The 14,859-nt window shown below is 37.1% G+C and overlaps 1 protein-coding gene across 2 annotated transcripts in view; it reads right to left on the minus strand.

The window, feature by feature from the left end:
- Positions 1 to 11,943, minus strand: part of LOC137299201 (zinc finger protein GLI4-like) — a 120,601-nt gene extending 108,658 nt beyond the window's left edge. For both annotated transcript variants that reach the window (XM_067831788.1, XM_067831785.1), the window contains exon 1: positions 11,873 to 11,943. The gene's annotated coding sequence lies outside the window, so the exon portion shown is untranslated. The remainder of the gene's footprint in view (positions 1 to 11,872) is intronic.
- Between the last annotated feature and the right edge of the window lie 2,916 nt (positions 11,944 to 14,859).

The raw sequence follows: 14,859 nt of genomic DNA on the forward strand, positions 1-14,859 counted from the left end.
CCAGGATAGGGATCGTATCAGAACACATGATGATAGGCATCTGGCAGGAGAAAGGGACACATTCTCTACAGCTAACATGTACATATCAAGGACATATTTCCCTCGCCAACCCCCCTCCCCATTCTACATCGACACTGACTAAAACAGTTCCCCAAGCTGCCTATTCCGTCTTCTATACACAGTTTCTTCCAGTACTGACTCACTCATGTACCTACTCACAGACCAGTGAAAACCATGGTTAGAACTGGTCTTCAGCAACTGATAACTTGTTGTAAGAGGCAATTAAAGGGATTATGAGGTCAGACTCGCTGACTTGGTTGACATGTCATCATGTCAACTGTGTAGATCAATGTTCATGTTGTTGATCATCCAGATTTGATTATTTACAGACCAGTGCCATCCAAGCAATTTACATTTACATAAAACGAATTGTAGTTATCAGCTATATCCTAAGTAGACTGATTCATACATTAAAATGTCTGTCTTAAAGACGTGTAAAGTCAGCATTTCTACAATTTAATATCTTCAACTGGAACATAAGCAGTGGACATCAGCTCAAAACCATCTGAGACAAAAAACAGTCTTCAAGCAAAACCATATCATTCATATCACCACTTTGTATGATCCCAAGGGAGTTGAGATTGATAATATGATGTGCTGATATCAAATGATTGAGGGAAAAAATACCAATGCCTTCAGCAAGCACTATTTGCATGGATATATGTGCTATATTAATATCCTATAATAATAATAAGGTTACTAATTTTAATGAATTTAGTAGATGAACTTCTTAAAATTGTAACATTACTTAGTCTGTTTCAGAAGATAAGTCAGTCAGCCTAAAACTTCAAAAGTGTGAAAACTCAAATTTTTAAACTTAATGTTTGAAGCAGATGTGCAAAATATTACAAAATTTGACACATCACTGACCAAAACAATGTCAAATGTAGTGTTATTTTTAGAACAGTTAACTTGGCTTTGCATGTGTTTGTGATATATGACAGGAAGAGGACATGGTATCGCCATTAGTTAATGCAATAGTCACTGGATTTTGTTTGGGCAGAGATTTCTTACTGGAGGTGTTCTTTCATTCACTAATTTTCACAGCTTTCACCATCACTGATAAGGCTCTAGGCATTTTGTGTCTATAAAAATGTTTTTTTGGAAAATAGAAAATACATTCCTAGGCATTGTTTTGCACGCTAACCATGTTTCAGATCAAAAGTGTGCAACACACTGCTTCTGACATATTCTGACCGATCAGATAACACAAGTGATTATACCACATGAACAGGTTTTTGCCACACTCAGTGAATTAAACTACCCATGATTTGTAAGAAGTAATTTCGCTGACATTTACAGAGAAAAAATACAAACATATAAAAACACCACTCCCAGTGAGCAAATGACATATCTATTGCCAGAATGGAAGTTTTCTCTTTTAAAAAATTCATATGCCTGATTCAAAAACATAAAAAAAAATTAGTTTACCGTCAGACTGCTCCCAATTTTACAGAAGTTTGCGCTAGCACCATGCTCTGAGAAATGGCTCCCAAATGGCTTCAGTGGCAACCTTAAAAGAAAAACGTCTTGATCATGTTTTATCCAATGACATAAAGCAAGTGAACCGTGGTCCTTTAAGGGGGATTAATGGCTTTCCCTGGGTTTAATGGCAGTTCATATGATTACTTACGCAGGCACAACCATCTTGGAACATTTGATGTTCAAACCAGATGTTGGTTGCACCTTCAATATTCATAACTTGGTACTTGTATAATGGATGAAACTGTTAACCAATGCGAGGAGAGGAGATAATATTTCACGTGAACTGAAGGAACCTTGAAGAGCTGATCAGTAGCTCATGTTCTCCCATAATGTGAACATCAAGATAATGGCGAAACATTGAGGAAATGAAAGTAATTGAAATTGGCCAATAATAACATTGCTGTATCCCATAATAGAAACGTGAAAGAACTTTGCTATGTGCGTAACTTAATCATATTAACATACTGACCATTACCTTTCAAAATTGTACTGGGAATGAACTGGTAAACGTAAATAATCTTAACTAGTGATGTTAAATTGCAAATCTGACGTCTTTACTGACAAAGTCTTCTTCACCTCTTCATTGATGTGAAGCGATACAGTGTCGTTTTCTTACAAGAAAAAAAATGTTTGACGAAAAAGAAACCTGTAGATAAGCTGATCCCCCTTTTACCGACTCATTTTTTGGGTCTTCAACATTCAGCAAATTTACAGTAACACACAGTACATCATGACAATTGTAAAACTGTGAGAAGACTTAATATATTTTGACACAAATACAAAAGGGTAAAAGGGAAAATATCCATAGCATATGGCACATCACATGTGATTTTCACCTCTAAAAAAAGCTACACCCTGAGAGTTTTTAAATTTGAACATAAAAAAACACAAGGAAAATACTGTCATTGCCATCTGTAAAATGTAAAATGGTTTATTAAACCTGGGAAATAAATCTGATACTGTATTTCACACAGATGGTACAGAGAAGACAAAAGGTGAGCACTAAATCTGGCAGCATGTAACCTTCTTAGCCATGACGAAACTGCCAAAGAAATGGCCACAGCTGTCAATGTTGAAGAAATTGTCAGAATGAAATAAATCACTCGTGTTGACACTCTCATGCTCAACAAATCTTAAGACAGAAGGCACACAGCTCAGATACTGCAGATGACGATAATGCAAAAACAAATTCTTCTTGTTTATTTTCCCTTAAACGGCATATATAACTTTTGAGAACACTCCTATATATCATGTATAGCCAAACCAACAACACCACTTTGTTGTTTGTTTGCTAGTTCATTGGTTAACACTGCTCTCAACAATACTCCATCTATTTGGCAGTTGTCTGTAAATGATAAAGTCTGAAACAGACAATCAAGTGATCAACAACATGCCCATCAAATCTGAGTAATTATGATATGATATGTGTCAACCATGTTGGCAAGCTTGACCACCTGATCCTGTTAGTCACCTCTTATGACAAGCTTGAGTTGCTGAAGACCAATTCTAACCAGGCTCTTCAAGGAGTAGACAAGCACAGGTTGCTGAAGACAAACTCAAACATCGATCTTCAAGGAGTAGCAAAGCATTGGTTGCTGAAGACCAATTCTAACCTGGATCTTCATAGGTAAATACCAACAGCAAACACAATGCACCAAAAGATGCTCATATCTACATCCACATACACACACACACCAACATCCACCCCCACAGCAATCACACCCACATGGTCAGATTCCCCACATGGGTACAATGTGTGATGTCAATTTGTTGCGTCCCCAGCTAAAAGCAACTTAACACCTTACCTAGACACTCTTTCAACATCCACATAATCATTCCATCAAAGCAATAGCCAAATATAAGACAATCTTCCTAACCCCCCAAACAAAAATCTCAACATCCTCCCCATCCCTGGCCCATCCTCCCACGTCCGCACATCCTAGAATATCCCACCTGCTACATCTATCCTTCATGATATTTACTTCTTAAACCAAAGAACAGTTTCCCCCTACCATTGAACATGTGGCTATGGTTGAAAGAAGGGACTGTCAAAAACATTTCTGAAACATTAAACTATCAGTACTGTGATTTGTGTGTGACAGCAGTGTATATATACAGGAAGTTACAGCTACTCCACAATAAACGTCCCATCAGTCAGCACTTGTACAACACCAACTTTCATCAAAGGCAATGTCTACAACTTCCAGTTGTCTTTTGGCAGAGATCCACCAAGAAACTCTTTCTTTCAACGTCTTAAGTGAGCCACCAAAAGCAAATTTCTTCAAAATAAATCAGCAACATGAAAAAGCTTTTGTACATTCACAACTTTTAAAAAATGTAACATGAACAAAAACACTTGAAATGTTATCAGATGGACAATAAAACAAATAGAAACTTCTTACAAACCATTTAGAGATACATTTTCAACGAAACTCCAGAATGTCTAAGCCGCAGGAGTATACAATGTTGAGACAAGGATACATAAGGGCTAAGAACAATAGGGTCCAAATGTTCCTCTCCTCCTCCGCCCACTAGCTGCAGGCTCAACATGTTCAAATAAACACGGGTAGCTAAGCATAAGTTACATCAATTATTTCTCACCTTTTCTCAAATATCCAACATCCTAGAAACAATACTGGCCTGGTAATTGTGCAGGAGATGTGTGGCCCATCTGAGTCTGTGTAAACACACATGCTGGAGTTTTCTCTGCACACAAACCAATACTGCACACTGAACATATTAGGTGTATACTGTATATTATTGAAGCATACTTACTTCAGAATAATGCCATTCAGACAATTTCGGGCCTGAATGTATCAAACCTTTCCAAACACCAAGGAATTGTTGTGTGACAGTATCAAATGACATCATCAGTGATTATCTACAAACAACATGTTTATATCTGTCATCAGTAAACAAAATTGATATTTCTTACAGCATGTCCAAAAATGTATCCTCTGGGTTGGTTGGTTTGTTGTTGCAATATTCCAACTATATGGCGTCAGTCTGTGAACAATCAAGGCTGGACCAGGCAATCCGGTTATCAACAGCATCTGAGCATCAATCCATGCAAATGGGATACGTCATAGGTTCATCTGGGCTATTACTCCATCAATTTTATTGTCTTGTCTACTTTTTTTTCAATATGAACATTTACAAAGCAGGGGTGTTCATTAAAACAATACATAGTAATCAGGCAGAAGTGGACAATTTTCATTTCAAGTTTTGAAATCAAATGTTGATGGAATGTAAACTTGTTCAGTGAGTTAATAATAGGCAAGTACTGTATACATTCCTCTAATAATGCAAATGCCTGGTAGCATCTCTCCATGTTGAAGACATATAAAGTCTCATTGTCATAGTAACATCTAATTTGAAATGAAGACCCGGAAGAAATCTAGAGCATTTAGACATGCTTCATTTAGAGCTTTGCCAGGGAGGGCTAGGCAGTAGGGGACATAATGTGGTTTAGGGACTGAATTGCTAGTTCATATACAAAGAATGATTGAAGCAGATGTCAACTGTATGGTATGAAGCATCTATAAGGTTACCAGGAATGTGGTCCAGAGAGACTCTGGCTATCCTTGAAAGTCTCAAAATACATTAATGTCACATGAAATGATAGGGTTTGGTATGAAGATTTACAGGAATATACATCTTTGCATTAGATATTTGTCTTTGTTGCAATATTTGGTCCTACATATATATTTCAAGACCTCTGTTACTATGACAATCTATATAACAAGATGTCTACTATCACCCAATGTTGACATCAATACAGAATCAACACTTGTTTGTATTCCTTTTAGGAAAAGAAGGCTAAAATATGTCATGATCAGATAAAAAAGAACACAGATTTATTTAGATTCTGTTCCAGTTACATCTCCATCAGTGTTTTAAATAACTGGAGCATCTGTTTCAAGAGATTGAATGTCTGAATGTGAGATACATCATGTACTGCTGACGATAATGCTTCAAGTCCTACTCAAATTTCTCCTCACTCGTATGCCATGACAGTGACGCTGACAAAAAATTCAAACCTTTCACCTTCAAAGAGGTTCCAGTTCCGGTTCCTTTTTCCTAAAGGGAGATACTTCTACAGAACACAAGTAGTGAGAAACCCCAATTGTTAGTGTCAGTACTACTGGATCTCTTGCTGTTGGGGAATGCTGTAGCTTATCTTACCTTTGTATTATCATCTATTTTGTTACTCTGTTTCATTACATATAAATTTCATATAAACTATATGTTTATGTAGTTTAAAGAAACTTGACACTGTTTCTGTTTAGAACATTTGAGCAAGAAAATATCTTATCTTACATATGTCCTGTTACTCTCTGTTTCAATATTTATCTTGTTTATGTGGTTAATAGAATATTGTCACTGTTTCTACATGGAATGCTGAAAATATCTTATATCATAAGAGAGTGAATATCTTGCATTTACAGAGGAGTCTGAGATTCTGCATTTCTCATGCAGTTATTGCAATCATCTTACAACTAACAGTTTAAGATGTAATATTCAAATCTCATGATTTGTGATTCAGTGAGAGTCAATCTCTTATGCCAGTATGACATAAGATAAGATAAGATAAGATAAGATAAGATAAGATAAGATAAGATAAGATAAGATAAGATATTGCATAGCATTCCATAAAGAAAAGTGGCAAAATTCTATAAAATATGAATATAAACATAAAAGGTACAAAGATACAGATATACACACAGATGATAATTATCATAACAATTAGTTAGATACTAGGTGTTACATAAACAAGAAATCACATTAACAGGACATATGATATAATTTGCATAATAATGACAGTCAAGAAAACCTTCTATATTTGTTTGAAGATACACATATGGTAACAAATTATTTCTATTCTATTTGGATGATTATTTCTAAACATGAGGTTAAATTTTTCTGTTGTAGTAAAACTGAAATTTATTATTACAATCATCAGTGGAGTTCCAGTCATGCCAACTTACTCCCTTCCATGTTGTTTCTCCAAGGATGATGATGTTTAGACAATTTCAAAATGTGATCTTCAGCCTACAAAAAGCTTGAAGCCCAAACTTACATCTATTTTAGAACTGAAAGTCTGCTGATTGAGAATAGATGACAAACATTGGCACCATTTCAGCACCAAATCACAATTTAAGAGACAGGCCAACATACAATGAACAATGCTGAATGCTTTCAGCTTACACTGGAGAATCTTGTTTCTCAGGCATCAGTAAAACATCTACACATGATAGATTCTATTTCAGCTGTAAACATAAAAAGAAAATTGTGACAGTGATGGAGGACTTTTGATTAAAAAGAGGCTGCCTTCCATTCCTAACCTATAAACTGTAGCTTGACAAGCAATGATAAGAGGTTTCAGTCATGTCTTACAATCACCAATACTGGTAGACTGATGCCTGATCTCTGAAAATATATAATTTTGAATGTTACAAATAAATCCATTTAAAATGAAAAGGAGTCCCGGTCAGATGGGAAATTCCTGAACCTAAAGGAATCTAAACTTGCTGTAGCATTACAAGGGAGAGCAAAGCAGTGATTCTGGGACTGTGAGACAGACTAGTAGCTTTGCAGAATAGTTCACTTCAAAAATGTGTTCAGAGCTTTTGGTAGACTGGCTGCTAGAGCATATGCCAGGAAAGAAAAAAAAGACAGTCAGTAGTCACATCAAAAGATGCTGAAAGATGATACTTTTTGTTTTCCTGCCTACCACTGATCATTAAGGGATCAAACAAGTATTTGTTGGCTTGGAGACATCATTCTGTGTGTGAGCGAGTAATCCATGGCAAACACAAGGTATCTCGGTCAACTAACATTATATTGGTACGACCATCATAAGTGTGGATAAGTAGATTCTGGTGTTCCCCGCCATGACATTGCTGGAATATTGCTAAAAGCAGCACAAAACCATACTTACTACTGGACAAGTAAACTCGGTTACACTCACTAGCACATGTTGATATGTTAAACTCCATTTCACCTTAGCTGTCAGCCAGTGACAGTCATCTTGTGACATGCTACAGGTTTTGGTTGCTCATACAAGAAGATTTGTAGCATAGTGTTATAGTTCCATATACTTTACACCGAGAGTCACTGGAACACTTTAGTCATATGTAGTAGTTGTGCAAGGCCAGCATTCCTTGACTTCAGGGGTTCTTCAAGTGCATGTGTCACATGTCATAGTTCTGTCTGGCGAAATGAACACGTCTCCTAACCAATCTTGTTAACTCTTTTCCAAAAACATGAAGAACATCTCACTCCAATAAAAGCCCCAAAATCCTTTCAATAACCATGGTAAATCTCTGGCAAAAGCTGTGTCCTAGTATCATTTCAGTTATATTATCGGCCAGTGTTTATATATCACTATTAAACACAAAGACATGGCACTTTTATGCATACTTCTTTGAGCAAAAAGAAGCTGTTATCCATAAAGGCGTCATGTCTTCAGAGTTCCAACTTCACAGACATTTCCTTTTCATGTATTGCACATAAAAGGTGATGAATTCTTATTAATTAAAAATACTAAAAACTAAAAGTAGATGTCATTGTACGATTCTGACTTGATGTATCAGTTCATAGAGTGATGATACCAGGTGTTTGTGAATAGGTGAGGTATTTTTTTCTGCACCCAGCACAAACACATGCAATCGCAAGTCAATTGTCCATGGAATATTTAATCAGACTGCACTGGACATGATGGTTTTCACTGATGTGTCAAATTTGGAAACACCACTACCATACCACTTCTCTAAACCTGTACTGAGCCTGAAAATGTTGCAACAACGATCAAACAACTGAGCAAAAGTGTCCTGATGCTCTCTGAATATATTTCAGGAAAAGCAATCTTGACTGTATCCCAAAAGGTATGAAATGGGGACACCAAAGGCTGCAGCTGTTGGACTGCTGCAGGAAATAATAAGAAATAAACCCTACTACACTGAAACAGTATTTCAAACAGGAACTTTGCTGCAGATTTCAGTATGTAAAATTTCTAATGAAACTTGTTAAGAATACTAACATCCATCGACAGTTAGTCGCTTACCTTAATAACACCACATTTTTCTTAATCATAAAATACTGATTTGTGTTTGACTGAATCCGACTTGCCCAGGATTATTTGAATAAAGTCAGAAGAGGAGATATAACACCAAATGAGCCAAGTTCTCTACATGTTCAATTGAACAGAGTCAAGAAATAAACTTCATGCTGATTCAGTCCCCTTTGATGACAGCTCTGGGTGAATGGCATGTACATTCAGAGACAGAGAATAATCAGTCTTGGTTATCACCCATAACAGGTTCCACTGAGTATAACAGCTAAACAGTGGTGAACATTACATGAATGGATCAATAAATATCAGTGATGACACCAAGTGTTTGCAAAAAAGGGAAGCATATTCGGCAACAACCACTCATCTAATGCACAAAAACGTAATTGTTCGTTGCCTAGTGTCAAATTCAGCATAAGTCCTGTGATGCGAGCGCAGCCTGTAAACAATCAAATCTTATATGACCACAGCAGTCAACCCAATGTGACCTAAGAACTATTAAAAGCTGCAGTTCAGCATCCTCAATAATCTCAAGGGTGTAGGTTCTGATAACTCTCCACTATACCCTGGATGCATCTATGGCTCGAACTGTTGATTTTAATACCTCCCTCAATTGGCTTTTTACTAAATCAGATGTCTACACTTGGAAGTTGAGCGTAAGAATCAAAACTCACTACTGCTTTTTAAATTATCTAACCAATTAACATTGGCAACAGAATTGATGCAGAGGTACCTGAACAGGTAGAAGTAGGTCTTGCATATATATTTTAAAACTTTCGCAACTGTCAGTTTGTCTGCATGATTTACCCCAAATTGGAGTCACACTGTGCGGCTGCAACCACTATCTTTGTTGATAGTAGCTGATTGGCTACTGTGAGAATGGGTAGATAGCAAAGGGAGGTAATAAAATTGTGCATCCAGGGTACAGTGTGGCCATGAGTTTTTCACTGCACTCAGCAATATTCCAGCTACTGTAAACTGTCTTACTTTAAATTTTTCGCGAGTGATGGTCACTAAACCTTTTTGCGCCTCCTTACTTTTGCGAGGTGATCTTGTTACAGTCTCTGAATGTTTTTACATGACACGCAGGTGCATGACAATTGAGCTGTTACAAAATAAACAGATTTGCAATGGATCTAACAACAAATTAATGTAATTGATTTCAGAATTTAATCATTTTTAATTAGGTGTCAGAGCAATGAAAATAGAACGTGATTGAGCCATGTTAATATAGATTAGCCCCGCGGTGACACGTGATTGGGCAATGACACCTGTATTGTTTTTGTGTTATTGACTTACCTGAATAGGTAGATGATATATCTATATTATCTCGTGTTTTCATTCTCATGTCATGAAGTCTGACGCGAAGTTCGCGAAAATTTGGCTGTTTACAGTATATGGCTGTAAACAACACACGGGGTATAGTGGAGTGTTATCAGAATGTATACCCTGGAGACTGTCCAGGATCATCCTCGATATCTCCAAGGTCTACGTTCCGAAAAGTCTCCACTATACCCTGGATGCATCTACGGCTCAGCCAGATAAATTTATTACCTCCCTTGGCTGGCTTTTTATCCAATCAGGTGCCTACGCTGGGAATTTGAGCGAACCAATCACAACTTACTTTCGCTTTTGAAATTCTCTAACCGATTAAACTTGGCAAACAAACCATGCGTAGGTTCTCTGAAAGTATTAGATGGATTTCTTGCATATGTTTTAAAAAAGGTTTCGGACCTATAAAGTTGCATGTATGATTTCCCCAAATGGTGAGTCGCACGGCGAGCAAACCTTCGCAGTTGCAACTGCTACCTTTGTTGACACTGGCAAATTCGGTTATAACGGCGACCACTCTGATTGGCTACTGTGAGAAAGCGGAGTCAGCAAAGGGAGGTAATAAAATTATGGGGCCGACCCGTAGATGCGTCCAGGGTATAGTGGAGACTTTTCGGAACGTATACCCTGAGGATATCAAGGATGGTCCAGGATGGAGTTCCAGTCCTGCAGGTCCTGATTAGGCAGGAGGGCTAGGGTGCTGAAAATGTTTTTTTTTCAGTATAATTGACTGCATTTTGGAAGCTTCTGCTGGCAAGTTTATAAAGATTGCTCTTAACAACTGTATTAAAAAAAAAGGACAAAATATGAAAGGGAGGTGAACATCATATAGCCATATATAGAAGGCACTTTTATTGAAAAATGTGAGATTTAGTATTCACTTTGTGAGAAGGTGATTTTCATTAAAGGAATGTGAGCTCACCGAAAAGATGTGAGAGTTGACAGGTTTTTATGTTCATATTTCACAGGTACACATCCCAAGGAATTCTGGGTTACTGTTTAGTTCCAAATCAAAAGCTTCTCTTGCAACAGGGCACTAAATGTTGAGGGTAGTCAAGATCTGTGACTTGGTTCAGTGTCTGTATGTGTTCATGGCATAGACCAATGAAAATAACACCAGTCATTGGATTGTCTGGTCCAGACTTGATTAAGTTGCCTTATATTGCTGAGCACTGTTAAACAAATCAGATGGAGCAATCACTTTAAATTTAAATATTTCTTTAAATTATGCATCTATAGCCAAGTAAATCAATCCTCTTAAAACCATTAAGAAATTGTATACATGAGCAGTGTTTAATTTTGTTCTTAGCTCAGTCAGTTCAGAATGTCTTTGTGGGTTGGGATTATTCCTCTAAATGATAAACTTTTCATATCTTCTATAGACATTATCACTGGCTCTGACAATCTAATCTTGCACAACACATACCATGGCATGAACAAACTGAAACAGATGAAAGTCTGTGACAGCATCAGTGTGTGTGCGTGAGTGTGTGGCTGTGGGCATGCATGTGTGAGCATCCTACACTTCTTGACTTTGATTCCTGCCATTCTTACAATGGCATCGTCACACGCCCTGGCATGTATATCTTATCACCAGCACAAGAACAATGCTCCACCTATAGACATGCAACAACACAGTCTTCACCAACATACAAACAAAATCTGGTGTTTCCCACTTATGTTGCAGCACACACAGGAACATGGAGAGGCCGACATTCACAGCTGGTGCCAGCATACTACAGGAATATATTTCAGAACACCACATTGCCGGCTGAGAAATCCATTTAACTTTCAGTAAGTCAAAAAGATACCCCTAACAGGAGGAGGGGAGGAGTTGCAGCCAGGCAGAGGTTCGAGCTACAGTTTATCAGGTCAACCCTACGCTAAACTTTCACACACATACAGTTAGATTTTCACACTTACCTGGTTTGCAAAGCTTGGGATCGCTGGTGTATCCTAAATCCAAAACATGACTAGTCTGATGTGGTGTAAAAATGGCTACACTGGGTTGTATTTTTGTGTGGAGCACTCGTCAGTGAACTCTAGGCTTACTCCCTTGGGCCAAATTGGTGTCAGATTTCATCCAGTCTAGCATTAGGATGGTTAGCAGCACATCTGATCCCCTTCCTCTCACAGATAGGGGGTTAGGGCGGGGAGGGAGGGGGGCCACTTTCGCATATATCACCACCTGAGATAGGGAGTGGTCCATCGAGGTGACTAACACACTGGATGTGGGTAATTATTTTCTGAACTGACAGAATACACCATTGTATGTTTCTATTCTTAACACAAAGGGACAATATCCAGAACTCATGTCATTAACAGAAAATACAATATGAGCACTGTAAATTAAAGAGAAGCCGTTTCCCAAAGTGTTGTGTAAGTGTTTTAAACATTAGGAAATGAATTAGTTTCCCCTGGGATGGACTGTTATAAATTGATTAACAAAATGATAAAAGAACTGCATTTTATGGTATCAGTGATTCAGGCATTGTCAAATCAAAAGATTGATGACCATTATTTCAGCACCTATCAATTACAAAAAATTTAATTGTTCCTATAGGCCACCTTTAATATAATTGGGGCATGGTTCAAGATGTTAATCCATAATCATTTTGGATGCAGCTATTAAAATAATCAGGTTTATAAATTTATTTTCAACCTAACACAGATTAAGCAAAACAAATAATCCCTGCATGTTTGATGGAATCTGTGACAGAATATTGTCAATGCTATCAATAATCTGCTCCATCACCAATTACATTTTAATTTTTACTAACCTCCAAATATTGGAAAAAAATATGGCCATTTTTCACAATTTTTCCTTGTATTATGTGGGTATAGAACAATATAAAAAAGTTATTTACTGATCATTGTCTGACAATAAATCCAATAGTCACGATAGCTTAGAAATATTTACAAAATTAAAAAAACTGCACAAAGCATGTTCAACTTTTGAAAGCAAACTTTCTGAAATATATACCTTCCTGTTGATCACACCCTTGAACCCTGTTTCCCACAAAGATGAACTTAGGGCTGAATAAAGTTAAAATAACATTTCCCAAGCTAATCACCTAAAGCGCATCTAAAACCCCACTTGTAGGTCTTCAGAGGGTGAAGGGGTCAGCACCTGCTCTCCTCCCTGACCCTGGACCCTTGGTAGGGCAGGAAGTTGTCCCTGGCACAGACATAACAACATGGCGCCCAGTTGGTGGCTGGTCAGCACAGAGGCACAGGTGGAAGACATTTCCACTTTGCTTACACACCAGGAAGACAGTGTTGTAACAAGTGGAGATCCCAGAGAAACAGGAACACATTAGCCCTGACTGGGGGTGTCTTGGTGCTCCATTCACACTAACACAATTCTTCAACACAAGACCATTTTTTAACTTTGTCACATTTTATCAGGGGAGAGGTCATTGGTAACTGGTTCAATTCTGTTTGACAGATGTAACCGGCTCACTTAGTGAGTCCTTCACTGGGTTGGGGGATGTGATATAAATGCATGTTGCACATTCTGTAAAATCACTGGACTTGGATTGGTTAAACAAGTTGGTTCCTCCCTCGGTGCTGGATACATCCTTGGAAGTTAAACTGCCCTGACATTGGATTACAGTGCTGTGTAGCATTACACACTAGAGGAAGAGAATCTGGTTCTACTGGCAACAAACATGTTACTTCATGGGAAGTGAAATTAGTAATTATTTGTGCTTACTGTTATTTTGTTTAGATGTAATACATACACAATACAGTTTCCATTCCAGAAGCATAATGGAGCCGAGGCAGGAAGGAATGAGGCACACTATTTGTAGGGAAAAGAGAGTGACTAGGATACTACCCTACTTAAATTACATTAAAACTACTGCTAATAAGGTAACATAAGATAGAAATATAGATACATAAATGATGTACATTACAACAGCTTGTTATATGCAGTATAGTCACATGGAGGCAATATGAGGCAATACAGAATTCATTTAAAATTATAAATATCATGACATATTGTAGAAATAGTTTCCAGATTTCTGTTTGAAAAAAATTGTTAAAAACTGTTCTTTTCTTGAAAGTGTAGCATATGTTTGAATATGAAAAAACAATGTTTGTAGGAGTGACTCCCTTTGTTTCCTACAAGATATTACACAGCATTGTTAATCTTCTAAGACACTGCATGTTTCACACACACAACGTTCTAGTCAGGTTGCAGGTTTTGTATATTGTCCAGTTTCAGTTTTGAGTTTATGATTACTTGAACATGCTTTTGAAAAATGTGACCTTTTTCACAATGAAATAGATAATTCTCAAGATTAATGAATGACTTGACTAATCTGTATGTTCTTAATTTGTTATCTGATGTGGGAGAATCACTTAATGAAAGCTTGAACATGTTTTCACATTTGGACTGGAGTTTATTTATGGTAATTACAAATGCAATGCATAGAGTAAGAACTATCAAAGTTTGAAACTGGCACACATCACTCCATTCCTGAAAAATATTGGAGCAAACAGACAATGGAATGTCACAAATACAATTTCATTCCATATTAGGATGGTCACTGTGACCATATTATAGATGACATCATAATGACATCATCATTAGAATATATATGTATATATCACCAAGCGACTGAGTAAATTCTACAGAACAGCATAAGCAGCCATAATTCAAAAACAGAACTCAGCAGACATACAAAAACACACCCTCCATTAATAATTAATAATTCAACCCCTGATGATGAAAGGACTTTTGGATGAAGTATCCACTTATAACATACATGCCCACAAGGAAAAGATATTAGTTACTTCATCTTGTAAAAAATGATATCATCATCAAATGCAATTTTTTCATATGGTTTCTAACAACAAGGTATCAGTGTCATTGTCACTGTTCTAACATTCTGCCTTGTCATATG

This window comes from Haliotis asinina, chromosome 10 (assembly GCF_037392515.1).
Source record: "Haliotis asinina isolate JCU_RB_2024 chromosome 10, JCU_Hal_asi_v2, whole genome shotgun sequence".
In the NCBI taxonomy this organism is placed as follows: domain Eukaryota; kingdom Metazoa; phylum Mollusca; class Gastropoda; order Lepetellida; family Haliotidae; genus Haliotis; species Haliotis asinina.